The following is a 27,310-nucleotide window of genomic DNA, read 5'->3' as shown; positions in this document are numbered from 1 at the left end:
CGAGACATTTTCAACACTTTAAGCCCAGTCCACATGAGGCACCATCAGCGCTGCGCCATCATCTGCGAGTGCGGACAGATTCCAAGAGCCAATGGCACTGTTCTCCGCACACTGGGTGCCATTGGCATAGCTGCTAAAAAATCCGTTCATCAAGTCTGTCCTTCGAGTCAGACGTTCTAAAAGCGATCTCTTCCATTGCCTTGTCCTGTTTGTGCTTATCCTTATATTCCGCGGTCCGGACATCATAAAGGCAGGCATAATCTTGCCAAACATGAACTAATTTATCCTCAGCGGGAGCCTCTGAAATGTCCTCACACGGTGCTGCCATATTTGTTGTAAGAAATGCGCATACGCCATAGGCAATAGCCATGTGTGGTTGTCTCCTGTTCCCCACACACCTAGAGCAGATGACGCTTGAGCATCGACATTGACAATCATGTTTGACACGCTACGCCAATGGCACAGCACCATCCGTGCTCCAAAAAATTGCCCCCGCACGCAATGGCTCCTCGTGAGCACCGGGCTTTAGATTGGCCAATATTTTGCTAAAATAACATTCACACTGTAGACTGATTTATTCTGAAAAAAAAAAAAATCAAATTTGAAAATTGTGACATGAGATTTCAGCCCGATGCCAGTGATGTATGGAGTATTTGTTGAGTACAATTTTAAATAAAAAAGATCACAATAAGCATTTTGTTCAACCAGTTGAGGGTGTACCCTGCCTATTGCTTGAAGTCAGCTAGGATAGGCTCCAGCATGCTCGTGGCCCTCGTGAGAAGCAGATCAGATAAACCATGGATGGATGAAGTATTGTGGAAAAGACTATAGTAAACTGCTATTCCTAAACGACTTTTTGTTTGATACACTATATGCTTACTACTGTCATTTGCATCTATTTTGATCAAAGTAGAATTCCCCCAGTAGTTGCAAATGAATAGAAATAGTGAATGTAAAGGTAGAGTGAGTTTACATGTTGATCAGCAGTGCCACAAAGGAAGTTTTACTCAGTTTTCTTCAAGTCCACCTGAAATTCCCTAACTAATTAAAATGGTCTTTCCTTTTTTTATTTTTTTATTTCTTTTTTTATAGTACTGAGCGTTCCACATGTGCCCACGCGCCAGCTCCACTAAAGTGGTCTGCCGATGAAGAAGAGATTAAACGCATAAAAGATAAACGTTAATAAGAGCAGGAAATTAAAGGAACCTTCCTGGAGTGAAGCAAGTAGATACAGTAAAAACGAGTGAATACACATGACAGGAAAAAAAAATCACTGCAAATGGAAACCCGATGTCATTAAGTTGCGTGAATTTCCATACCAGTCAGACATGGAATGAAATTTTTTTTCGATATTTAATAGATTGTTGGTCAAAATAGTGAGTTGATTTGGGGATTCAAAGTAGGGGTGTCAAGCTTGGGTCAGAGTAAGGTAGCAATTCAAAATAAAGCACAGAGCAAAAATAAATAAAATGGGTGGCTCTGCCTCAGCTGACCACACGTCACTTGTTTTTAGGGTGTGTGCTTCCTGACAATAAGGCATTGTCATGATGCCCTATCTGTGTATTTAGAACAATCACATGTATTTTAGTCCCCCCCCCTATTCACTCAATTGCGGTGTTAAATCCCATTGACAGTCAACGATCACAACAACGGATCTCACTTGATTGTTTACATCATTTAAAAGAGAAAAAAAAAGCAGTAATTATGTTTTTCCATTTTCATGAGTGAAGCTATTATCACAGCAGCTGTTAAGACTTTCTATTGGTGAGCGGGTGAGTGGTGTGTGAGCGTGCTATTACTTTAATGAGCCTGAGTGTGTTTATTCCCCACAGATCTCATCACACTTTTATTACGACATCTGTTTTTTTTATAGATGTATTCAATCCAAAGGGATACACCCCTTAAAATAGAGGTGCATTGTTGGCATTCTAGCTAGATAAAATCAAGCGTGTATACAAATAGTGATGAGTTATGGTAATGTAAGTTTGCTAAAGCTATGCGTGTACTCAATTGTGAAAAATAGCCATGCTAGCTGGCAACCGCTAACTATCAATGTAGGGATGCGTTCAGGAATATACTCTGACACACAAACACGACTCAGAAAGTGGTGTGTTCAGAGACGCAGAGCGTCATCCAATCAGGAGCTCATCCTTGAACTGTTTCCATCCGTACCACTTGACGCTTTGGACGCTCCATTCCCCCCAGTCTAGGGGCGCGTTAGAGAAACACTCTGAGCACACACTGCTTCATCCCGAGTGTTCGGAAGCTCAGAGTGTTGATCAAATGTGCCCTTCGTTATTTTGTGTGCACCCAAAAAAGGAGTGGTGTGTGCTTGCGTTTGTGTTTCGGGCACGGGTCTGGGCAGAAACCTTTTTTTTGCACCCGGGCCAATCACCATGATGTTACGCTTGTAATTTTGACTTCCACCTGCAGGCTAAAGCTCAGTGTGGATTCTGCAGAGCAGTATCTAATGGTCATGCTAAGGTTTAGTTTGAATTTAAAATAGTGGTGCACCATGCGCATGCTAGCTGACTAAAAATAGAGGCTCGCTAGCTAAAGTTAATACTAAGTACTTACAACAAATATAGGTGCTAGCTGGCTAAAATAAACCCTTTGTTCATTTAAATGAGGTGTCCTGTGGTCATGCTAGCTGGCTTAAGTTAACAGTGTATGTCCTCTGAGGACATGTTAGCTGGCCTCCCTTTCCCGAGCCTAATGACGGGTATCATGCATCAGAGCAAGCCGTGGCTTTATTTCCGGGCCGTAAAAGATCTCCTGGGATGGCCGGCATATGGTTGTGTGAGCTCATTCTGACATGTGCATTGTTACGTGTGGATAATAAATGAAAGGCTTCCTCCTGCATGATGCACTGTACACTAATTGGCAAAAGAACAAACAGCTAAACAATAATCCACCAGCAGGCTGTCATCTTGATGTATGTGTATTTTATTTGATTCTCTTTTTCATGTCAGAAAAAAAAATTGCGGTAAAGAAATTCTGTTCCACATCAAATCAATATTTTTTAAAGCTACTCCAGCCTGACTGCGGAAAAATGATAATTCTTAGCCAAAGCTGGAAACTGAAAATGATAAAACCAATGCCGAAAAACTGAATATAATAATAACAAAAAATTCTAATATTTAAATAAAAATTATGTATCCCCTGGATCTCTTAAGGGTTCATTAGCAGGCCCACTTATCCAACAAACAAACTTTCCATCAACTACCCAAGTGTAATATTATTTAAATCCTTTGCCAAGCGACAAACAAAGTGCTTATTAAATCAGCGTTAACCTTACGACATCATTTGCTGCCACATAAAAGCAGCGTAGCGCATACCAGACATTTATGGACGCTTTGCTCGATGGTCTTTAGCGTAAATAAAGAAGGTGTGTGTGTTTTATTACACGTTGACTGACGACGTAGTGCTCTGTCTATTGACTTGATCGCTGTGAAATAGCTTTGTCAATTTTAATTTTTATGGCATTGGCTTGTTCTAGTCAATTGGATTTGCCATCGTAATAACCACAAGAGTGCTTTCTTTGGAAGTTGAACATATCCCGTGCAACGACACGGGTTGAGTTAGAGGTTAGGGTTGGAGTGAGAAGGCTCGGGTTAATGGTAAAATATTCGTTTTGAATGTTTAGGTGGTGAGGGATTTGATTTTGAGGGTTAGAGTCAAATGTCAGAGTTTGCTGTAGAGGTTTAGATTAGCGTTAAAGCAGGACTCTTCCAAGGTTGAGGTGGAATTAATTATAGATGGCCACATGCATTTTTGGTGCTGATCGATCACTGGTTTCACTGTAGCTGAGCAGGATACTTATCAGGCTTCTTCAGTGCTTGCTGATGAGCTGATCATTTGAATCAGGTGTGTAGCAGCCAAGAAAGATTGAAAGCATGGAGGGAGGCGGTCCTCCAGGACTGGAGTTGGGCACCTATGTTTTATCTGATATCAAGAGCCCTGTTCAATTTCAATAGTCATCTCTACATTACTTGTGTGGCCATTATAATTGGTAAATTTTATTCGCAGCATCATGGTTGAAACTGTCGCCCCTTTTCCATTTCCATTTCTATTTTTGTACCGGTCAAAGAATTGAATTTGCTGTCACTCATTCTCGATGTGTCAGTGCTGTGACTGACAACTGGGTCGACAGCGGGTGTAAATTGACAAGCGCCAGACGTCCCCACTCATGTTTTTTTCCTCCATTACTGATAAAGCCAGCCATAACTGTGTAGGTGAAAAAACATCCCACTTTGCTGCTCTGCAATATTGATCACGTGAGGTGAGGACATTAAGGCAAGAGTTCAGAAACATTTTGGGTCACGGAAACATTTTACAAAGGACTCGCTCATAATCCTGATGTAAATTAAACACAAAAAACATGTGTTTCACTAAATGCCATCAGAACTAAAAAAATAATTTTTTTTGAAAATTATTTGAAACCCACGTCCTAATATTACAATGAAAAATGTCAGTTTTTTTAAGAGGAAAAAAATTCAAATGAAAAGAAAATTCAGTTTTTGCATTTTGAAAACACGCCATAATGAAGATCGCCAAGATCAAAGACTTATTTTATCATGATAAAAAGTCATAATCCACCCATCCATTTTCCAAACCGCTTATAGAGAAAAAAAGAAAAGTTGTGTTTTTCCCCTCCTGGATGACCGGTCTTCTCACCTTTTTTCCAAGACAAAAGTAATTTCGGCCACTTGAATCCTGTATTTTGTTCTTTCGATCACTTCCCACAGATGACTTTAGGTAAGCGTAGGAACGTAGCCTGACTTGTAAATTGTGAGCTTTGCCTTTCGGCTCAGCGTCTTCTTCATCGCAACAGACTGACACTGATTCCACATCACTCCAGTTGCTGTTACGATTTGCCCGTCAAGCTCCCGCTTTGTACTTTCCACACTCATGTTCAAGACTTTATGATACTTGAATCAAGTGGGGGGGATATTGTTCCTGACCTGAAGAGGGCACTCCATCCTATTTCCGACTGAGGACCATGGTCTCAGATTTAGAGGTGCTGATTCTCACCCCGACTGCTTCACTTTCGACTGTGAATCGCTCTGGTGAGAGAAACACACCATCAACGCCGAGAAATTCTCTTCATCACAGTTATGAATAGAATCGGTGACCTGGCGTACTCTAATAGATACCGACAGGGAGCTCGGAGTATTTGGTGTGAGACGAATCAAGGAAAAGCGTCACTAGTCTGCAGAGTAACAATAACTGTTCATTAAAGTTTTGTGGGTGATGCTTGAGGACCATGTCATGAAAGTTGTGTGCCAGCCGCACGGGGAGATGCAGGGTTTTAGCGAACCATTTTCAACAATTTTTTTTCTGAGAAGAACACTAATTATTGCAGGGATATCAGATTTATGTCATATGTCAGAATCATATTAGAGCTTTTAAACATCCCTAAGCTAAGGTATGGGGGAAGAATTGGTTTGTTAATTTTATTTTACTTTCCCGCTGATTTCCACTGACAGGTATGTATTTTATTATTTAATTTTAAGACATAAAAATTTATTCCCAATTAGTTTGCTTATTCCCAAGATATGGCTCATGTCCCACTGGCGGTTCAGGGGTCCTAGTTTGAGAACCACTACATTAAGGTTTCAGGTTCCAACGAAGTGAGTATGAGAATGCGTGTGTGAATGGTTGTCTGTCTCTGTGTGTGTCCTGCGACTGACTGGCAACCAGACCGGGTGAAGACCCTCGTTTGCCCGACGTCAGTTGGGACTGGCTCCAGATTCTAATGACCCTGAAGAGGATAATTGGTATAGAAAGTTGATGGCCAGATGGATGGCGATGGAGCTCTGGGAGATGCTTGAACGTATCTCTGAATAGAGCATTTTTGTAGCCACACTCCATTCTATCAACCCCCCACTGCAGCTATCTCCATACTGTGACCTTTTTTAGCTCCTTGGGGCGTGCTGTGATCCCGCAGAAGTCATTTGAGCATGAGCGAGACAGTAAAAAGAGAGCAGCGTAATGTTTGGCTTTGGTTTACGGTCAGAGTGCAGCGTGGGGAGACGCTACAAGACAGCAGTGCTCCATCAAAGCAAAGCAAGCAAACAGATACGGTAAAAGTTGGCCGCTTTGAGGGGGTTTCCTTAAACCAAACACGCATCATAATGTGTAGGTGTGTTCCTTTCTGGTTCGGTAGCCGTGTCTATCAAACACAAAAGGTTTCAAAATCCATGTCATTTTGAACAAATTTAAAAGTTCAGCCACTGAAGCCATTTTACAAGTAACTAAGTAAAATGAACTTTGGTAGATCTGTTTCTCAGGAGATGCCATGTGTGATTAGATGCAGGAAGTCTGCCAATTTGTTTTAAAGTGGCTCATTGTACTCATTCCCAGGTTTCTTGTCTTTCGAGAGTTTTTCCAGGTGTGACTGAATTAGAAGCACATCCAAGAGACAGCTGATTGAGACTAAATGGCGAATCCCACTTAGCATGTTGGTGAAATTTGATAACTTGACATGAAATCGGAAACTCTTCGAACTAAAAGTGCATGGTAACAGCTACGGTTTGCACCTCAAACACAACAAATAAGAAACTTTACGCCACCAGCCACTATAAGAAAGGTACAATTTGTTCACTTCATAGTTTAAATTCACCGATAGCTGATTACATGTTGTGAATGAAAAAGATTGTACGATTTAACTTGTGACTTGATTAACCCAAGTAATGACTTACCTCAATGTACATGACATTTAGTGGACGCTTGAATTAATTGATTTTTTCAAAACGGTAACTTGGGACTTGCTCAAAACTTCAAGGTTAAGACTTGCACATACAGTTTTATTCCTATTTGCATTTCAAATAAAAGGGCAAAAACATTTAGTGAGTTACCAAAGACAGCATTGTCGAAGTACGTATCCGTTACATGCAGAACGTCACCTGACGCTACTTCAACAGAGAATTGATTACATGATGGTTTGAAGCCAAACTTGGAGAACTTTGATTTTCTTTATAACTGGTGTCTTCTGACAAAAGTGAAATATATGAATGTCATTTATTTATAGAAATATGATATGATACATGGAAAAACAAATGAAGCCTTAACACGGAATATTGTCATCCAAGGTAGTTCTTAAAGACGTATTTTGCAAAAACTAAAAACATTGTAGATTTTTAAAGTTCCTTTAAGGGCGTTGTGCCTGTTCTGTTCTCTCTCTCTCTTCTCTTCAAATGTACCTGACTTTTTGGACTTTATTTTCATGCTCATTTTTAAGTCTGGCATGAGGCATAGCTTGGCCTAGTTTCAAACAGGCATTTTGCACCGTTGTGGGCGTGAACATGGTTGACTTAATTTAGTCCCAAAAGAAGCAGCTTCTCTTATTCTATTTAAAATCAGCTCATGGGTGGCTCACAATGTTTAACATGTCGAAAGGAGTAACTGATTCAGAGTAGTACATTGATAAGGAACTGCATGCAGATAAGTCGGATGATGTAAAGCTGGCTTGCAAGATGACAGATCAGTGAAATGGTTAGTACTTCCTTCCACCCTTTTTGTAAATGTCATGTGTGCTCCCACCCTCAATAGGTGTGGGATCCTTTTTAAAATCCATCCATCCATTATATGAGCCGCTTTTTCCTCACAAGGGTCACTGGCGTGCTGGTACCTATCCATACTGTCTTAATAGTACAGTAGGCGAGGTACACCCTGATGTGGTTGCCAGTCAATCGCACAAATACAAACATTCACACTCCCAATTACACCTATAGGGCCAATTTCGAGTGTTCCATCAACCTACCATGCATGTTTTTGGAATGTGGGGGTGAACTAGAGTGCCCGGAGACAACACATGCAGGCACGGGGAGAACATCATCAGAATAAACTCAACACAGGAACGCCAGAGCCGGAATTGAACCCTGCACCTCTGTACTGTGAGTTGGACGTGTGTCTTCCACCGTGCCGTCTGATTTTTTTAAAATTCATAATAAAATGATCAGAATGCTGCATTCAGTGAAGTAAGTTATGTGATGATTCAGAGAGTTTGATGCACACCATTGTCAAATTTATGAAATATGCGTACCTATCACATTCATCAAAATCGTGTTACACACATGTACCAATTAGTCATCTTTCAGCCACCAATTTGTGATGTCAAAGCCAAAGCCCTCGGTAATGTGGAACGCCCATCATGGCGTATTAAACCTAATTCCCAAATCTTTGCATCGAGGCTTACATCAGAAGAACAATCAGGATATGCCTGTTTTTTTTGTTTGTTTTTTTTTATGCTGGAGCGCAGCTTCGCTTTCTACAAATGTATTGTTCTCGTTGTTAAGCAGGCCCAAGCACAGCACTGATTGCCTCGTGTTGAGCACACCCTCAATAATCGTTTCAAAAGCAATGACACAAGTTGTGTGTGCAAAGGAAATGGTGCATTCCTTTATCGATTGTTTCTTCATTACGTGCTGCCTTTCCAAATGAGAAAGCGTAGGTAGGGGCAGGCTCATGCTTGTGCGCATGTGTATGCCTGTCACAGCTCATTGCTCATGGTGGACTCATAAAGAGCTTTACTGGTGCCATTATGCATTTTTGATGGCGAGCAAAGCGACTGATGAAAAGCCATTTTGCATTTAAACAAGAACAGATGCACAATTGTAGGGGTTGACATCAAAATGCATGTTGTTTTACCGCACGTAGCTGGCGCGCGTTTAGCTTCATTTATTTGGCTAACAAACCAGCAGCAGCCACACGTGTCTCATCCCATGAGACACGAGTGCTCGCTTTGAGCGTGACATCCATCTTTGGAATGTTTGCTTGATTTAATCAGCTCTTATTGTGCGGAGGCTTCAATTATTTAACATGAAGGGAAAATGGTAACTCAAAATCTCTTTTCAGACTTGAAACTACTGTATATAACTGTTCTTCATCATTCTTGTGACGTCAGAACGCGCATGCACACTATGGCATGACTTTGACAGCAGCTTGTCCTGCCTCCCTGACAGAGCTGCAGCAATGGAATGAATCTTGACGGTAGCACGCGACGATTGAGCGGGGTTTGGTCGGTGTCTGACTTGTAGTGTGATTTTTCAAATATATACGGATGGATAAATAGATAGATAGATAGATCTCATTTAAAATGTATTTTAATTCAAATTCATTTGAAAACATTTGCAAGGACTGGAAAGACTTTAAGAGGGAAAAACAGCGGCTAAACTATCAAGTGTGAATTTGACAAGAAGAAGTAACTTGAAGGACGGATGGCTTTCCTTTTGTCTTTTTTTTTTTTCATTTTCATAAGTGATTCTCAATCGCAGCATGCCTCAAACTGCTCGCCGCTGCCATGACAGATGCTGTTGAATTGGATATAGATTTCAGCCAGCGAGGAAGGCGTTGCCTGATGAATCTCAATTTGCCACCGTCCAAATTTCAGAGTCACCTCTATGGGTGGGTTGCTAGCAGGTAGTGAGATGGGTGGACGAGAGCGCCAGCATGTCATTTGCCTGGATGATCGCAATGATGATCATTGCACTTTACATTTCTTTGCATTTGATTCGTTTTATCAGCACAATTGTGTGGGTGTTTAAAAAAGTAAGCGTGTCTGTCGTCTTATTAGTATGCCATATGATGCCCAAGGAGGAGCAGTAGCCTAGTGTAGAAATATCGTAGCTTGAGGGTGGGGGCAACAAATCCAGTGGCTTTCTCCTCGGTAGGGGCAGATGTGGGTTATTTATAGCACCATCTGAACTATGCATAATGTTAGACTACAGAACAGACTATGTGTATTTATAATGGAATCCCACTGGATCAAAGAGTTTTTTTTTTTTTTTTTTTTTTTTAATGGAGTATGCTTGAAGACCAAGGGAACATTACCGACCGATCACACCTTTATCGAACAATTCTCGCACAACTTCCGATGATTTCCGTGCTCTGTGTGATTTCTCTCCATCCTGTTTTAACCAAAGTCTTTACGTAATTGTTGCCGGGACAACAGTCACAAGCCAAGTGTCCGAGTGGAAAGTGGAAGGTTATGGAGCGGTGGTCAAACTTTTTTTTTTTCTGTAAAACTGTGGCCTTAAGTAAAGTAGTTTATTAACTGTGGAGGCAATGCTTGAAGTAGTATTTTAGCATTCTTAATAGATCAGTTGTACACCAATACAATACATCTTTGGCGTAGTAGGTTGTAATTACTCATATTGTATTTTTACGGCCATAAGTCGCGCTGTATCAAAGGGCGCAACACCAGTTGAGGGTGCTATTTCCGTATTTAATGCATCTACTAGGCGCGCCGCACTACAAGGCGCTAGCTCAGCTGCTCGCGCTAGCTCAACTGCTCGCGCTAGCTGATGTTAGCTCACCAGGACTCAATCTGATGTCAGCTCACCAGGACTCAATGCCCTAAGAGATCGTTGCCAGAGGTATCACCCCGTTTTAATGACAGTTGTCATGAAACTATTGGGAATCACTACCAATAACAATGACTCTAACCAATAAAAGGTGTCTTGGCACATGGATATGCGGACAACTCTGGTAATTTAAGGTGCTCGGGAACATTACCGATTCTTGAGATCACACGTTTAACGAACAATTCTTGCACAGCCTGCAATGACTGCCGTGCACTGTGCGACTTCGTTCCATCCTGTTTAAACCAGGTATCTTGAGCGTGTGGAAAATTGTTAATTTCAGGTGTAAAAAAGTATGGTAGCATCTCCACGAAAGGACTCTCAGCGACAATAACTGCGATCCCTTGTTCCTTTTAAAATTTAAATAAATGAGGTCCCACGATCCCATGTAATGAAACAGCACACCATATCGGTACCTTACTAGCGTGTAAATGGAGCTCATGAACTTCATTAGGATTTGTGTCGGCCAAGTGAAGGTAGGTCTGCTTATTCACGTATTCCTGCGAACACTCTGCAAGGGCATTTTATTGGCAACAGCATGACTACGAAATGTACGTTGTAGGCGCTGTAAAACAGATTTGGCGTATGAGCACTTTTTGGTCGTCCTGTTAGTTTTTTTAGGGCAGGTCCAGTCCCTTCAAAGTTATTTAGCCAACATTTTATCGCGGGTTTTGATGGAACAGCATCATGACACCCTAAGTTGTAAAAATGTCGGCACTCCCTCTGCGCCGCTGTCAAACCATTGTCGTTTTTATAAAATATTTTTATGGCTAACACACGCTCTTGCCCGTTCAAGTGATCCATAGTTCCTAAAATGGTGGAGATTTTACTCACTCAAGGTCACTGTCTTGCAGTGCTTCCACTTGCTCATTTCTGCCAATATGCGCTGCAAAAATTCCCGTATTTCACTTCAGCGTATTTCACTTTTTTTTATTTTAATTAAAAAATGCTGATAATGTGGATGCTGAACTTTAACTTTTTAAAATTTGTTTTCCATGTCTTTCAAAATCACCTAATATAATGGGATGACTCACCCACTTGTATAACAATCCAATGCAGTATAGGGCAGTAAATTTCATCCTCTCCTCATCGCAGCTGCGCCAACATCCGTCGACATCAGTCACAACAGCCGCTTATCCAATCAATCCACCATACGTGTTTGAAACACTATGAAACATTGAATATCTCCAAGGTTTTTGGAAGCCACAAATTTGTGTAACTCCTGCTACACTTCACACAACACAACAGGGGGTTTTGTCACTTCCATGAAAATCAATAAATATTACTTACACATATGTGTTTTCCTTCTCTTTTCGCTCACCGATGTTGTTATTGCCAGTGTCCGAGGGGGTGGTCGTCGAGGGAGGTCAAGGGTCTGTCTTCGTGCTGTAGGGTCGTTTGCCACTTGTCTGTGACCCTACTCCTAAATTTATGGAGAATTGGGACATGTCTTGGATCTTGGGAACGTGCATTTCAAGGAGTAAGGGACACATGAGATGGACGAGGTGGTTATTGGGATTGGGCCTTGCTATAGCCATCATCTCCTCTATATCTGCTGTTTCAATCTTCTCTATCATCTAGCTCTTCTCTATCATCTATATCTGATGTACATTATATGATATATTGCTATCCCATCTTTCGCTCTCTCGCTCTGTCTCTCTCTCTGTGTGTGTGTGACTGTCTTTCTATCAATCCAAAGCGACTCTTTCATTGTAATGTATCTATTGACCCATCTATCATCACTTAAAGCAATGGCACCAGTAGGCTAAGTGTTTTCTTTTAAATCAAATGGATAACATATTTTAGATGTCTTTCTTTTGAATCAATGACACAGTTCGCTTACTTAGAGTATAAGCCGCATCTGCATCTCCTGCTAATGCAATGACACCTAAATATGTTCACTCCTACTTTAGGTACATCTGTACATTCCAATATCAATTATCTTTTAAAACATACTGAAGTTGATGCCAACAGGCTGACTGGAGATGCGTGTTTTAAGAAGTCGTCAAACTTTTCCACCGTGCAAAGCCCAATTGCAATGAAAAAGATTCATAAAGATTTGTTGTCTATAAAATTACTATATATATATACATACACTATATATATATAATAATAATAATAATGCCTTTATTAGTCCCACAATGGGGAAATTCGAGATTCAAACCCAGGCCTCCTGGGGAGACTGGGTCCTGAACGCGGCGCCTTAGACCACTCGGCCATCCTGGCAGCCACGAGATTCGAACCCAGGCCTCCTGGGGAGACTGGGTCCGGAACGCGGCGCCTTAGACCACTCGGCCATCCTGGCAGCCAGATTCGAACCCAGGCCTCCTGGGGAGACTGGGTCCTGAACGCGGCGCCTTAGACCACTCGGCCATCCTGGCAGCCACGAGATTCGAACCCAGGCCTCCTGGGGAGACTGGGTCCGGAACGCGGCGCCTTAGACCACTCGGCCATCCTGAATATATATATATATATTCATTCATATATATTTTGGTAGGTCTACTGCTTGGGGAATTAATAATGCTATGTTTTGAGTTTTTGAGTGACACTGTCAAAGCTATTACACGGTGCAGTTATTTATCTGTAGACTGCCACACATCAAGTCTCCTGTCAGGATGTATTAAGAGCAATTTAATCAATCTTTTCATCTGTTGCAAAGTGAAGCATATCATCTCAAGAACAGCATGTGTAGACTATAATAGGAAGCTTAATGTGTTTATTAGATGCGGAAAAGGTTCAGAGACAGGAGGCGGTATGCTTAACTGGTGACATGTGACACCTACTGGATGTGTAGGAGTGATGAATGTAATTTAATAGCCCACATTAACTTCCCAAAGACCCTTTTTAATCTTCTCCATAATGTGATCTGGCATTTGCCTGTCCCCGGGCCTAATGGCTTTATTTACTGTAAAGATGTATTCATGTGGATTTATTCATAATCTTGAAAACAAGACAAAACGTCCAGTAGGGCGATTGAACTGGTTGTCATCATAATTCATAGATGGTTTGGAAGTGATTAGACTGTAAATAAATGCTTGAATAGACATCTTTTTAAGGGTGTATTTGTACTGTGATATCCTGTACTGCAGATGGAGTCTCAGTTGAAGGATTTTTTTTTTTTTTTGAAAACTATCATTTTCACCCGTTGGTGGGTCCCAGGGGCTTCATTCATGAAGAATCTCTACGTACCATAGGCGGAGGTCTGCATCTTCAATCCATCACTAAGTTCCCATCAGTATTTCCGGCAGACCCACGTGGGCCCAGCTCGTCCCTTGTTGGCGACAGACGATCGGCTTTGAGAACAGAACATAATTTTCACCTCACATGCTGGCGCCACAAAAGAAGTAACTCAGTCAAATAAAGAAAAAAAAATTATAGACACAAAAACTTGCACAGGTAATTGTGAAATATAAACAACTGAAAGATATACAACACTGTTATAGTCTTTTTTATTAATTTGGCTGCCTGTCAGGTGTGCAGCACCTGCGCGTGACGTGGTAACGGTAAGCCCGTTCCCAACGCCATTTGGCCAACTCAGACCGACTGGGCAGGCCTGAAATTCTAACGACAATTCACAGCGGACTAACGCACTGACGAATGCCCACCTCTAGTTATATCTCCACCCTCCCAACTAATTCACCTGCCACCCCAGGTAAAACTGTCTTGAACTGCCAGTGGTACGTACAAAGGTGTGCGTAAACTGTTCATAAGAACATTCGCATGTGATTGATCAATTAGGACTTGTTGTAAAACGGTGAAACTACAGAGGGAACGACTATACAAACATCACAGACAAGCCAAAGTTAATGAGTTTCCCAATCATAGTTGGAGTCAAAGATTAATTGCAGCCCCATTTTCATGAAAGCACAATCACAAACCGAATCCAGATATGTGAACAGGAAATTATTTCAGTCATCACAAATCTGCAATCCACATTCCCTGGAAAAATTAATTCACAATTTATTCATACTACAAAAGAGCTGTGGCATTGCTTTTACAATTCTCATGGTCTTGGTCTAGACTGATCTCCTGGTCTCATCTTTTCATGTCACGCATTCACGTTGGTCTCCTCAACTAGTTTTCTGATCTTGTCTCCATTAATAGAAATACATTCATGGCGTGGCCGTGGCTCAGAGGCGGAGCTCGTCGGCCAGTAATTTGAGGGTCTACTGTTCGATTCCTGCTCCAAGTCATCTGTCGTGGTGTCCTTGGGCAAGACACTTCACCCATCTTTCTTCCAGTGTCACTCAAATTGGTGTACAGCTGGGTGTGAAAGTTTGGGGGTGATCAGACGGGCCGTAATCGCTCACTGTCTGCCACTCTTCCTTCTGTCGGCAGATGAGCTAATATTGTGAAGCGCTTTGAATACCGAAGGTAGAAAAGTGACAGCCCATTCAGTCTGCTCCAGAGCAGCTGTGTCTACAGAATGTAGTTTACCACCACTAAAGTGTGAATGTGTGAGTGTATGAATAATGCCTCAGCTGTGATCAGTCTTTGAGTGTTAGGAAAACACGATATAAATGTGATTTTTATTATTTAGATTTTATTTGGTTCAATTCTCACAGTCTTGTCTCCCGTTCTGGTCCCGTCATCTAGTCTCCAGCTCAGATCCCATAATCTTTTCCTCCCGAGCTATTCCATGGTCTTCGCATGTAAAAATACAAGCAATGTTTTATTTGTCTTTTTTTTTCTCCTGGTCTAGTCTTTCTCATGTCTCATGCTCTTGTCTCATCTTCAATTATGATTTGTCTGGTCTAGTGTTTGGTCTCCCTGTCTGGTCTGGTAAACACATATAGAGGTGAATAACTAGTTTTTGAATCAGAAGTCAAGAAAAAAAATGTTTCTTCAATGATTATAGAATATATTCTAAAAATGGAATTGGTAAGAACAACAACAAAATAACCTCATCTCAGATAATTTGTAAATAAAGTGATCCCAATGCTTTCGCAGGCGACATTAAACGATGTGGTGGACTGGATTTGGCCCCTGGCCTTAAGTTTGACACCTGTGCTTTACAGCCTCTTGTCAAAAAAGCGTTCTCCACACTGCACAAAGGCCTCTTCACACACCCGGCACTCTCCCTCTCTCTCTGTCTTATAATGACTTCCTTCATTCAGACTGCAGGATAAAACACAAGCGTGAGGCGATTATGCAAAAAGGCGTGCCTGACTTGGTAATGTGATGATAAGAGCACGACAGCTATCTGCTTCCAAGTCCAAAGACGAGAGAGGACGCGGCACGTCCGAGTCGGGACACTCTTGTTAAAATTACTCTTGACACGGCATGCTATTAGCACACCGTTAAGAGTTCAAGGACAATGGCAGTCCACTTTTTTTTTTTTTTTGCTCATTTATCTCCCCTCGTTAAAGTCTGGAGCCAACTGCTTACAATGACCACAGAATATTGATGGGATGCATTTGAAGGAACCATTTAGCTGAATTCATAATCCCTCCTTGTCCGCCCTGGATATTCATGGGCAGGGGAAGTCCATTTGACAATCCAAATTGAAAAATAACCTCTTTATGTTTCTGCACACACCTTGTTGGATTGTAGTCATTGACATATTACTGAAAGCACTCAGTCTTTAAGGATATATCCTTTACCAATTTTTTCACCATTTGAAACGGTTCCACATCTCTCAATTACACCTTTCTGACATCCTTGTGTCAAATTACACAAAGGGTCAAGTAATACAACACTCTTAAAATCTACTTGTTATGGTCATTTTGTACTTAACATAAAGAATATGTGGTGTGTTGAAGAATAAAGTGTTGAACAAGGGTGGTGTGTTCTTGCTGAAATCAAGCTGTTTCTCAGCTTGCTGGTTCTACTCTGGATGCTCCATCACCTCCTTCTTGCAGGGAGAGGATGTTCGAAGGTGTGTGTGCTGTGGGTTGGGTCCTTGATGATGCAAGGAGTTCTACTTCTGCATTTGATGGTAAAAATGTAAAAGTGTCTGTGGTTGTGGGATGGCTGCTCTCTACAATCTTTTGAGCAGCCTTCATCGTCAGATGACGATCCTGTGACGGTGCTGAGGTCGTTCTCCACCCCTCATCTTTAGAATCTCCTGAAGACATGACTCCACACGCTGACGCGTCACAGCTTCTGGAGTAACTAGAGACGTTGGTTAGCCTTCTTCAGCAGACAGGAAAGGTTTTGGCTACAGGTGAGGAGGTCCTTGCAAAGGTGGACCCCAAGGTGCTTGTAGCTGGAGACCACTGCTGCTCCTCTGATGTGAAGTAAATGTCGGAAAACTTACCAAAAATGACACACTAAGCACTAACGAAAGTGAGTTTTCGTCCATTGGTGTAATAGTCACTAACCAGGGTCCTCTGTCGGTCACTGACGTACGCCTGTTTCACTGACGACTGACAGAAATATGCCCTGCCTGTCTTGTGTTTGTCTGCACTGCTGAATACAGCAGGTTTCCATTGACTATTTATGAAAACGTTTTGCGCTTGCTGTAGAGTACAGTAGGTGGTGTGCACCAGCATGCACCAAAGAGCTGTAATTCCAAATGAACTAACAAGAACAAAAACACTAAATAAAGACGGACTACAACTCGTATTTATAGACAGGAATAGCTGTGCAAGCGACTTGAGTTAGATTTGACCCTTTTCCACAAGGCCGGGCAGGATTCTGGTTCAGGTAAGCCATTAGCCATTCTTTTGGGAGCTAAAACAGAGGCAGGCACCCACTAGCGTTATCCTAATGTACTTAACAAACACCGTACGATGTAGATACAGTGAAAGATAGTGCTTTCCATACCTTTGTAATCAAATTGGATTTTTCATCGATTGTACTTTGACGTGTTTGACCAGTGAAGCTTACTGACAGAAGTTCGGTCAAGATCACATGACAAACTGACACTTACAGTTTGGTTCGGCCTGAAAAAAATAACGGACTGATAATAACCCTGGATTTTGACGAATAACGGACCAGCAACATTTTGTAAAATGCCCACCACTGCTGTTTTCATATATCATGTCCTTTGCTTGAAAATGATCAATCTTAGTTCAGTCAATCTTTGGCTCTGTCATCCATCCATCCATGCACCTTATTTCTCTACCTACCGACTTACGTACCTATTGCAGATCTGTTTTTGGGTTGGGCATGATAATGTTCCTGTTTACGTCATTCTTTGCTTGAAGATGCCAAACCCAGATGCCAAAAACTGGTCTGTGGGGCAGTATTGTAACATTGCAATTTGGTGAAATTCATAATGGTTTTCTTATAGACACATTTTTGAAAATGGGTACCCATAGAAGATTGACTTAGTTGTTTAATTTCACACTTGTGGGTGGGCAGGCACTACTCCAGAGACCCACCGATTTGTATACAAGCCAGTATAAAGTCACTTTTCCATAATATGCCTCCTCTAAATGTGGCCACCATTCAAAAGTGATCCTAATTCTGTTTGGAGCACGGTATTATCGCATATGATTCGACTTAATCAGGCCTCAGCGAGAATCCGCTGCATCCTGCCTCTGTGAAAAATGGCAAATGACTCCCCTGCCTACAACAAGTCTGGCCTTGATTCCCAAGGATGCAGTAGTGCATCAATTGCCACCTGCCATCAAGATGTGATGCTCCCGCTACTAAGAAGCTCTGCACTCTGTAAAAAATAAATAAATAAAAAATATGCTAAAGCACTCGGGCCACCTGGAGGCCGTAACAGATGCCACATCAGCAATAATGGCCAACAAACTGGCGGAACAGATTGCGGCTCTTTATTCTTCAGCGTCACTTTAGCAGTGTTCCAAAGAAAATGACCACCTTGTGAACTGGCAATGTTACCATCAAATTGGCGGCCTCCCAGACCCACTTAACATGCGAAAGGAGACTTATTACTTCTCTCCACAAAATTAAAAGAGAATTACAATGAACCCCATCCAGTATGGGTCACTTTCTTATTCACCGTTTTTATTTTCTGCGGAGCCCATCCCTGCTGTTCAGCAATACTACAAATATCACCTTTTGGGTTTTTTTGTGCATTTTCTGTTGCACTCTATGACAGCGGAGGCCGCTTTCCTGCATAGTTTCACCTAATTCAAATGATGGGGATCGTTATAGGCCGAGATGAGAATTTCTTTCGCTGATCTAGTTGAAATTTTCACACTAGCTATGATCAAGCACTGGCCATGTCTCAGTCTGAAAGTAGTAGACTTGGTTTTTGACTGGATTCCTTCACTTTGGACCAGCTAAGCAATTTGTTGTTTGTGCTAGTCAACGGCCCATAACATTTACCTCAGTGAGTCCATCCATCTGGTTGCTGGAGCCGATCCCAGCTGTCTTCGGCCAGTAGGCGGGGTACCCCCTGATTTGGTTGGACAGCCAATCGCAGGGCACACAAAGACAAACAACCGTCCAAGCTCACACTGACATCTACGTACCATTTAGAGCACAGGTGTCAAACTCCGGTCCTGGAGGGCCGCTTTCCTGCATGTTTTCCATCCCCATCGTTTGCAACACACCTGATTCAAATGAGTATGATACTTATCAGGCTTCTTCCAAGCTTGCTGATGAGCTGATCATCTGAATCAGGTGTGTTGCAGCCAGAAGAGATTGAAAGCATGTAGGAAAGCGCCCCTCCAGGACTGGACTTTCACACCTATGATTTAGTGTGTTAAGTCAACCTTGTTGTCGTTGCATGCTTTTTTTTTTTGTCCTTGCATGTTTTGGGGAATGTGGGAGGAAAACGGAGAAAACCAACACAGGCAACGTGAGGCCACTGTGCTAACCAGTCGGACAACATTCCGCCTAAATTCAGCACCAAACAGCCAATTCATCTTAGCCATGTGACATTAGACATTAGACGAACCCCCCTGCACCCTGAAAACACATGCTGCCAAATTCAAAGAATGAATGAAAACTTTCTGGTTCAAAGCATATTTGGCAATTTAAATTCTTCCTGTACTTCCAGGACCAACTCGTTCTGGAGATATTGCACTATTGCAAATAGGACAATTTTCAAGTTTATTTACTAGACAGATGGTCAGCAATAAGATGCAAAGAAGTTTTGTCATTGTGTGTTGGTGGAACCTCGTTGAAAAGTTTGATGACTATTAAACCGATGAAATAACTGCTTGTTGGTTCGGAATACTTGCTATGAAAGTGTAACCCTCATATGGACAAATTGTGAGTGTATTTGGAAAAACTATTGATTGTCATTGTGGCTTAAAAGCTTTGCCATCATTCTCCCTGTAATCTTCTCACAGATCAAGACTGAGAATTGAGGTGACTGCAGTGAAGGGGATGAGAAAGAGCGGACCATGGCTGAGGGGATGATTGCTTCTCAAAGTGGTAAGCAGAAGCTAGATGATCGCTGTCAATTATTTAAAAAAAATAGTGTTTGGATAAGGTGATATAATCCTTTTTCATACCCGGCTTGTGGCGCTTTTTAAGTGAAGCTGAAAAGGACAAAGTAGCACAGGCGTTAAACTGAGGTCAGACAGACACGCTTGCTTCTTCTTTATTCACTTGCCGCGTCTTGAACTTCAGCTCAGCAAAGATGCTTTCCCCCCTTCCTTTTCGTACATTTACCACAACTGCACTCAGTATAAAATTACTGATGCTGCCTTTTTGGAACCGCAGCACTTTGCCATGAAATCATGAGATGATGGGATTTCTTGTAAACAGGCTGACTTTTGAATATGGTGTATAAGAATATTACAACTGCAGCATGTGGCACTATAATATTTTATTCCATGATACATTTGACCTTGTAGTAGTGCCTCAAAATGAGGCATTGGCATTATTGTGTGTGCGTGGCGTCAATGCCCTAAAAGCCCGACAACTCGCTGTCCCAAGCAAAGATAAATGACCGCTCACATTCAGGATAGCATGAAAGAGGACAATTGGGATGAAATCTGACATTATGGAAGGTTGAGTCTTACATTAGTAGGTATCGGCTCGAGGACCGAAGCAATATAAATCAGGCACATATATATATATATATATATATATATAATTTATATATATATTGTAATTTTATAGACAACAAATCTTTATGAATCTTTTCATTGCAATTGGGCTTAGCACGTTGGAAAAGTTTGACGACTTCTTAAAACACGCATCTCCAGTCATATATATATATATATATATATTCAATCTTCTCTATCATCTATATCTGATGTACATCATATGATATATTGCTATCCCATCTTTCGCTCTCTCTCTCTCTCTCTCTCTCTCTCGCTCTCTCTGTGTGTGTGTGACTGTCTTTCTATCAATCCAAAGCGACTCTTTCATTGTAATGTATCTATTGACCCATCTATCATCACTTAAAGCAATGACACTGAAAATAACTACCAGTAGGCTAAGCGTTTTCTTTTAAATCAAATGGATGACATATTTTAGATGTCTTTCTTTTGAATCAATGACACAGTTCGCTTACTTAGAGTATAAGCCGCATCTGCATCTCCTGCTAATGCAATGACACCTAAATATGTTCACTACTACTTTAGGTACATCTATACATTCCAATATCAATTGTCTTTTAAAACATACTGAAGTTGATGCCAATGTGCTGACTGGAGATGCGTGTTTTAAGAAGTCGTCAAACTTTTCCACCGTGCAAAGCCCAATTGCAATGAAAAAGATTCATAAAGATTTGTTGTCTATAAAATTAATATATATATATATATATATATATATAGTAAGTTATAATATTTATAAATAATAATATAAATAATATTTATTATAAGTGTGCGTATATGTGCATGCTGAGAGAACTGGTGGAACTAAAACTCTAATAGACTTGTAGAGTACAGCGTGTTCTCTGCAAAGCAGCAGTCAAAGCACGTCCGATCGCAATGAGACTTTTAATTGCACGACGCAGCCAAGTGTGTCCGCTGACATGAGATTTGTTGTTTTCTGTTATTGTTTTTTCTCTTGGCCCACACATCAGTCGAATGTGGTCTGATTCGATCTGCTGTCGCATTTTCATGTCTTAAAAGGGAATAATGACGCTTGAGAGTGAGCCTGTGGAATAAATGTTTTTGTTGTTGTTTTTTTTTTTTTTTTTTGACTTCCAAGAGGCATGTAAATGTTACCCATCTTGGATTTATTAATAAATACTTGATTGTCTCTTTTTGGAGACAATTATAATCTTAAATGGGACATATTATGTAAAATGGACTTTTTAGTCGCTCAAAATTAGGTGTGGTTCAGGATTGCCTGTCCACCCTTGAAGTGTGAAATTAAACAACCAACTAAGTCTTGTTAGCTGCCTATTTCTGAAACGGCGTCTTCTGGATAGATTAATGTGTGCTTCTAATAAGCTGCACATATTTGATTGGGGAAATTTAAATTTGGTGACGTGACTGCTGCATGCATTCTGTACTGTTTAGCTCTAATTCTTGATTCTTGGGGTCTTTACAAAATCAAGTCACACACATGTTATAAAGAAACATGGAAAAGTTATAGGCTTAAAAAATGGACTCTTCCTGTTATGTTCAAATTATATGAAGACAAATAATATTTTGGCGTCAATTTGACCCGAGCTATATTTCCAATACTTTTCAATATCCAATCGTCAGAATTAGTAACATCTAATTAAATATTTGATTGCTAACCATTTCAGTAGTTTCAGCGTCACAGCTCACATTTACAAGAATTACAACACTTTTGGTCCCTTTCTTTGAGACAATTAAAACATTAATGAGTCAATGTAATCTACAGTGCAACGAACAATATAAAGTTGAACACACTGCAACACCGTTATTATTAACTATTCAGTCAACACACTGGAATAGAGTGTATTGCGTAAACAAACAGAACATTCTAGCCCCTTGTGGCATTTTTGTATTCAAAATAAAGAAAAGAAAATAACAAGGCCTGTAGAAGCCTATATTTTGTTATGGAATCTTTAATTTTAAACTTCAAACAGGTCAATTTGTCCCACATCACATTATAACGGTTAATGTACAAATTTGTGAAATAAATCATTGTCATTCTATAAATTGATGAAGAATATTTCAATACTGGGCATGGGGAAAATGTTAGCCCTTAATAAACAAGAGACAGGCCAAGCACTTTGAGAGGGATGAGCGATGCCATTTAATGTAAGAAAAAAAAACTAAAGAAAAAAAAAAAAACATTCATGCAACATTTAAATTACAACCAGGCTGGCGGTTGCAAAGAAGTGCCGGACTAATTTTATTCCATGTAAACATATATATACAAATATGAAAAGACACTTATTTCCTTTTGACGCAGCTGGGGTCAGGAAAGATACCCCGTGGTGAATGTTTTGTAATACTATAAAATCAGAGAAGAGAAGAATGAGACAGGAGCAGGGTGACCTTTTTTTCCTTCTCACTGGAGCACAATTCAATAATGCCACAATAGTTTACATACATCGTATCAGTGAAAACAACTATTTTCCCAACTCGTACAGAAATCAATTTTTTAATTTGATTTTGAGAGAGAGAAAGAGAGAGATTTTGAAAAGAAGGAAACTAACATTCAATTTCAAATGTTAGATATCATTCTTATGGCCTATTACCAGTTCTGTTGTTTTTTTGTTTTTTTTTATTTCGGCATCGGGTTAGACAACGTGAAGCGTTTTTTTTTTTTTTGCTGTCAAGAGTGATGGAGATGAGCTTGATACTTGCTGAGCGAACCTTCGTGACCGTGAGTGTCGTCATCTTCTTCCCCAATCTTTTGTCTTGCTATGGCGCTGTCATCCCTGGTGGCCTACTTTAGCTCTGATAGACGTCCATCTCGGATCTCTCAGCCAAATAAGAGCAAGGCAAACAGCAATCCGGAAAATATTCAATCGCAACTCATTTCACAGTTTTTGATTTTTGGGTTTCATTGATGGGTAGATTTTTACAAGAATCTACAAGTTAGTAAACTGTGTGGTGTGGAAATGTGGCTCCAAAATAGAAATAAAGAGGACTGCTCGAAAGAATCCACAGTCAAAACAGTCCGCAACATGATACTAAGCATATATATGTCATCATTACAATTGCAAATATTTTGTGTAAATGCCAGCTGCCACAATAAAAATAGAACAAGAACAAAATAATCCACAGTCAAAAAAAAAAAAAAAAAAAGCAAGGTTGGCCATATTTATGCTTGTACATACACACAAAACAGTGTCATAAAATGAATGTGAACTGCTCTCTTGAAGAAATAAACAGAACTGATAGAAATAATCCACAGACTAAAAGAAAAATTCAGCCAGCACTCGTTCAAACATAGGCAACGTATGTGTCATGACTCATACGATGCATCCTCTCGACGGTAATGAAGGGTAACTACACCTTAGACAATGTAAATAAAGAGTGAGGCTAGAAATAATCCACAGTCCAAATGAACAGCATGTACTGTATCAGTGTACTGTATGTTATATAATTCCTGTATTTCCTCCTCCCTCGGTTGTTTATGATAATGGACATTTTGCATAACAGAAAAAAAAAGACCAATAGGAATAAGCCATATCAATATGCACGCAGACATTATATGTGCCTGTGCAGGACTGAGCGTTTGACTGGATGGAATCTACTGGTTCTGTTCATTACTATTGTGAAAGGTGGCGACTATCATGAATAACACATTTCGTTTTTTTTCTTTGGCTTGACATGAGCCAAGAAAGAACACATTATAAAATTATTATTAATTGTAAATTTTTTCTAGTCCAGTGAGGCAGAACAACTAAATACGATTCCACTAGAAGGCACCATTAACCAGTTGCTGTACAACCAAATAATAGCCTTGTGTTCACCAAAATTGGTCAAGGTTTCACACTGAGTAAATGAGTGAGAAAACTGAGACAAAATCCCAACAATTTCAGGATATATTATTTTTGTGCCCTTTTAGTTCGGCGGTGTGCTGTGAGATTTTCCGAATGTAAAATATGTGCCTTGGCTCAAAAAAGGTTTGGGAGACACTGAATTAGTGTACTTAATTGTATGGCTTGTGTATTCAGCTTTGATGTTTTTTTTTTTTTCTTTCACTTTGCATTTGTCTCTCACAGCCCTGCTAAGCAGCTTCTTTCTCCCCCCTTCAAGACTTAATTAGGCGCCTGCTATTTTCCTGCGTGGAAAAACAACAGCCAACACAAACAAACACACAACGGGAAGAAAAGCCACAGGGAGAAAGGGAGTGATAGGGAGAATACCCACAATGCACTCTGATATTGCAGCTTGCTGTTAAGCACAAAGACGGACTACCTGCTGTCTGCCCCTTTACATTAAAAGGTCGGTAATGCCTCTTAAGCGAGTGTGGCGCCCTCATGCATCGTGGGCCTTCATTCTGCCCGGTAACTGCAAACACGCTCAGCCAACGTGGCGTCCCTAGGCTAAACCAGCAGAATGGAAAAAAATAATAATAAATAAATAAAAAAATGAGCATGTGCTGATGTATTGTTTTTGCGTGCAAAAACAACATACATGCATGCAAAACACTTGAGTGAGTTAAAGCTCCGATTTGCATTTTACATGTATGCACCAAATGATCACTGTTTATATTAATGTCAGCTCATTCTGACGCTACATTACTATAACTGTGGTGGTTTAGATGTTGTCCTCCTGTTGATTTCTATTGTGCACGGTGAGGTATGGGCAACACAAGGATTAGTACTTGCGTTTTATTCGATGGTACAAGTTCACAGAATACTTGTCATATGGTCACAATACTTGCAATGTACTTGTCATGCCATGGTGGAATATAGAAATAAACGGAAACTAGAAATAAGTTAAAGATGTACATTGGATCGTCTGGCAGTGACACGCATGAGTGCTATATTGTCTCACAGCTTGTCATAACATCACTACACAATGCTAATGATTTTTAAACTGTAAAAGGAGATGCTTTCTTTAGAAATTCTTCCAATATATATCTTTCCATTCTCTAACCGCTTATTCTCAGCGGGGTGTGGCGAAGATTATCCCACCAGACTTTGGGCGAGGATCGGTCTCCACATTGAACTGGTCGCCAGCCAATCGCTGAGAATAAATATACAAACACCCACAGACTATTTGGAGTCTCAAGATAACTTAGCGAGCATGTTTTTGGCAAGTGTTAAGAAACTGGAGTACCTGGAGAAAACCTATCCAGGCAAGTGGAGAACATGCAAACACGACCCGCAAACTTTAAACTAAGATTTATTAAGATAACATACTTTTTTTGTTTGACAAATGCCATATATCGGAAGGTGGTTGGGGAGGTATGTTGTGATGCTATTGTGCTCACAATTCCTTCCCTTATTTGATCCGCTTGTACGAGCAAGGGTTGCAGGCATGCTGGAACCTATCAAAGCTGACTTCAGGCATAATTATTATTATTTTTTTTTTTAATGACTGCGGAACAGCCTACAGTCACACCAAAAACCATTTTGCCATTAACAAAAGGCCAACAACCGACCCAGGCCTATAATATATATATATATATATATATATATATATATATATATATATATATATATATATATAAATATATATATATATATATATATAAACATGGCTGAAATGGCAACCATAATTCATTATCCAATGGCAGAGCAGTACGGTTACTTCCATGACTGTGTCGACCAGGCGTACTCAAGTCCGGTCCTCAAGATACCCTATCCAGCCTGTTTTTGATGCATCCTGACTACAACACACCTGATTCAAATCATCAGGATTGTTAACGGGCTTTTGCAAACCTTGCTAAGGATCTGATCATTTGAATCAGTTGTGTTGTAATCGGGTTACACGTAAAACAGAATGAGAACCGGATTTGGGCATATACAGTCTAGACTTTACTTTGTATGTTTTTTTTCACAAGCCTAAAGGAGATTCGTCATATAATTACTGTGATGCGATCATTCCTGGCCAATTATTCATGATAACCACCGTTGTACACTATAGAAATAATCTCGTGCCAAATAATGTGATCTCTCATTTCACCATACTATATCAATAACAACACACCATCTAGCACAATAGAAACAAACAGGTCTAGCGTATTCATGTGAATCTCACACATAAACAAAGCACAAACTACATCCACTGAGTACTCGAAGCCTCATAGAGGGCGATAGGGAGCAATAACGCCATTCGCCACGGAGACCGCCTTTATGTTTCTACTGTTCATCCGGCTGCATCCGAATATTATACACCAGGCATCTTCCATGAACGCCTAAATCCACTCTTAAAAAAAACAACTCGCCTCAGCAGGTGTCAGGAAATAAATATTTCATGTGACACTTTCCACCACTGAAAAGCATCAGTGACAGAGATCAATAGCAATAAAGGTATCGGGCTATGCACAGATATGGTCGCCGTGAGAGGCTAAGACGATTTCAAATAGCTGCGAGTACATTTTTTGATAGTGTGCTGTAACTCTGCCAGTGGGCATGTTTACTGCAGCGGCATTTTTTTTCTCACATACATTCCTGTTGGGTCTTGTTAATGCATATGGAGCATGCAACCAAACTGCTCCGTACACAAAGTGCACTCGCATCACTTTTAAAGTCGCTTCACTTTAGCAAAAAGCACCACGTAATTACAAATATTAGCATTCTGTTTTAGAAAGGTCAAGTTCAACCACTCGCTTTAATCTAAAGCTATTATATTGTGAAGAAAGACTCAAAATAATACACAGACCATGACATGACAACAGCATGTTTAGTCAAGTACGGTAATATTTGAGTCACAAGAAATATAATGGCTCCTCTTGATATGTATTTTTAATCACATTAACAGTAGGAATTGATGAAACAGCTAAAAACCAAAATTCCATAATTAAGAAGTCTATGGCATAAACACGTGTACATGTATGTTTAATTTGATCACTGCTCTTGCCAGTTATTAACGATAACAGCCACAATTGAAATAAACAGAATGACTAAAAATTATCCACAGTCAATGAAAATTCTAAAGCAGGATCGGTCAAATAATGCACACGTCACATACTGTAATAAATGTGATGGGTCCTCTTACCAGTTATTAAGGGTA

The 27,310-nt window shown here is 40.4% G+C and overlaps 1 protein-coding gene across 4 annotated transcripts in view; it reads left to right on the top strand.

The window, feature by feature from the left end:
- The window catches only part of LOC148338014 (leucine-rich repeat and immunoglobulin-like domain-containing nogo receptor-interacting protein 2), a 125,872-nt gene that overhangs the window by 11,518 nt on the left and 87,044 nt on the right, over positions 1-27,310 (top strand). For all 4 annotated transcript variants that reach the window (XR_015842967.1, XR_015842966.1, XM_088294807.1 and 1 more), the window contains one exon: positions 19,583-19,667. The gene's annotated coding sequence lies outside the window, so the exon portion shown is untranslated. The remainder of the gene's footprint in view (positions 1-19,582; positions 19,668-27,310) is intronic.

The sequence above is a fragment of the Idiotropiscis lumnitzeri genome, chromosome 4 (genome assembly GCF_059441095.1).
Source record: "Idiotropiscis lumnitzeri isolate Australia: NSW breed Sydney's pygmy pipehorse chromosome 4, RoL_Ilum_1.0, whole genome shotgun sequence".
NCBI lineage: Eukaryota > Metazoa > Chordata > Actinopteri > Syngnathiformes > Syngnathidae > Idiotropiscis > Idiotropiscis lumnitzeri.
The sequence above is the reverse complement of the archived record's forward strand: the minus strand, read 5'-3'. Positions and strand labels throughout refer to the sequence as shown.